A 2,537-nucleotide genomic window follows, 5' to 3' on the forward strand; every position below is an offset into this window, starting at 1 on the left:
TAACAATAGCTGACCTTTTTTACTTGTTTTTAAAAAAACATGAAGGAATGTGATGGGAGGGATGTCAGGAACAATCTACACCTGCCTCCAGAACCATCTCCTTTTCTCTTCATCATGTAGGGTATAAATCCACCCTATTCAATACAGGCCAATTCACCTAAGCACAGATGGTTAACTCAAGCCTCAATACCAGGGATCATGCACTGAAACTTTCACTTGGTCTCATTTTTGCCTGTCTACACCATGGCGCTCAGGCTATACAGTCCCCAAGTCTAGTAATATTGATAGATCTGGTATGTTTGGAAAGGACAGCTTGATAAAGGGTTGTGTAGAAGGGTAGCTAAGGTCAACTGCAGCAGGGCAGTTAAAAGGGGTTGACGGATCACAGAGGGATGTTCAAGTTGCAGAGCACTGCCTGTAGTACACAGTAGAGTGAGGTGTACTTGTGGATGGAGAAGAGTTATGTCTAATTCCTACTTCCTGTTAGCTTATTCTGGTGGGGGAGGTTGAAAAACATACTGTATCTATAGCAACCGTAACTGCTTTGCAATGAAGCTTTAATGCATTAATTTCCTAGGTTTCTAGGGAATACTTGAGAGTGGGGATATACCAATGGGGGAGCAGATCTTTCAGCCAGTATTCTGTTGTAGGATAAAATCTAACATACAAAGGTATCTTCTGACAGGGATTTGACACATGGCTCCTATATGATTTGCATGTGTACCACAGTTACTCAGCATACCCCTCTTCAAAGGTTTGCATGGATAGAGAATATCTGATAGAATCAGTCTGCAGTATCAACCAGCCCTCTTTCAAAGGTTTTCTAGTAAATTTGAGAATTCAGACAGATAATTCAGACATCAGAACAACTACATGAAAAGTCACCAGCAATCATCCAGCCACTTGCGCAGAACAGAGGACTATATATATACCTTAGTGGCGCCCATGTTGTGGGCTGCAAAGTCACTTAAAAGTGCTTCACAGCCAGCTGTGAATTGTACCACATCCCTCACCATCTTTTCAATTAGAAGTATGATGATATGGGTGGATGTGGATGGTTGACTGTGAGAATTGTTTAGATCTGCCCATTGTCTGCAAGTCCAAGAGGTTTGGTAACCATTGGTACACAGGTTTCCCTCACTTCATGCGGGTTCTGTATGTGCAAATTCACTCTTATGCGATGACCCTTTTTATACCCAAAATTCATTGTATGCAAGGTAAATTCACTCTTATGCCATCTGTGCGCTGGAAGTCCGCAGTCAGCTGCTTTGTGCGGTGCATTGTGGGAGTCACACGCACCAAAATATTGTCTCCTGTATAAATCTATGCTCCTCACTCGTTGTCTGCGACACGTTTCTATAACTGCCATCCCCATTTATGGTACCATTCACCATCACCCTGTGCTTGCGTGTACTGTCTGCTGTTGGTCAAGGTCTTGGAACGTATCCCTATTTGTTACATTGTAAAGTGGGTTCCCTTTATGCGAATTTGAGTTATGCAGTTTTCCAGGAACACATGTATAGCATAAAGCAAGGAAAACCTGTACTTGACTTCAGGCATACCTATCGAGAGAGAGAGAGAGAGAGAGAATAAAGGAGCTACAGTAAGTTAAACAGTTTGACATCATCACAGGTTGGTAGGTTTATTGAACCGGCATATATCTGCAATCTGTCATTCTATGTGAATTTTTAAAAATTCTATTATTGCATAAAAGATTTTTTTCCATTAAGAGTTGGGAAAAATGGTATTTGTGTTTACTTTTTACACTTGACACTTTGTATATGTGATTAGATCCATTTGTTTGTTTGGGTCTGTCACATATTAGGGGAGAAGAAACACTGCGTATGGCAAAACACAAGAATAAAACCACAAAAATTAATACGATTTCAGGACACACGAAGCAAAAACCTATTTTTTCTAAACCGAGCAAATGTCAAGTGATTGTCTCTAAACAACTACAGGAATCAGGCTTCAGCATTTCCTCTAGCTTTTCTTCCATAGGTGAAAGCTAGTTGCCATTAAAAGCAATGTCATGAACACAAGATATCAGTTGTACTATGGGTTGCTTGTCCTTTGCTTGAAAATGTTAGTCCTTCAGAATAAACCAAAATTAACAGGTAGATGTCACATTACTCAAAGCCAGGAATATTAACAAAGAAATCCAGTCTATTCTTTTCCTTTTTTAAACAAAGATTACAAAATTGAATTTTATTGAGTTTCACACAAGATGCACTTATAAAATTGGTACAGAATGTCATTTAACAGAAGAAAAGAAAATAAATTCCAAGCTTCCTTTAGCAACTGCTAAATAACTGAAAAAATTGTTACACCAAATTCACAGATAATCTGAATTTAAGTTTAATGTTTAAATTGCTCAATGAATATAAAATACATCCAAAATAAAAGAATTTTATAGTTTATTCCCCCATACAATCTTCCCCTAATAGTCTCCAGTGATTTTGGCCATTACTTCAGGTGCTCTTGGTGGGAGCAAAAGATGGAGAGTGCAGCAACAAGCTCCTTTTAAAGCAGAGAAA

General features: G+C 38.9%; 1 long non-coding RNA gene across 1 annotated transcript in view; it reads left to right on the forward strand.

Moving 5' to 3' along the window:
* Positions 1 to 1,622: 1,622 nt before the first annotated feature.
* Positions 1,623 to 2,537, forward strand: part of LOC109303927 — a 6,242-nt gene continuing 5,327 nt past the window's right edge. The window contains exon 1 of the long non-coding RNA XR_002099265.1: positions 1,623 to 2,475. This is a non-coding gene — a long non-coding RNA (uncharacterized LOC109303927). The remainder of the gene's footprint in view (positions 2,476 to 2,537) is intronic.

Source organism: Gavialis gangeticus, unplaced genomic scaffold (genome assembly GCF_001723915.1).
Source record: "Gavialis gangeticus isolate Ggan-Ray unplaced genomic scaffold, GavGan_comp1, whole genome shotgun sequence".
Lineage (NCBI taxonomy): Eukaryota > Metazoa > Chordata > Crocodylia > Gavialidae > Gavialis > Gavialis gangeticus.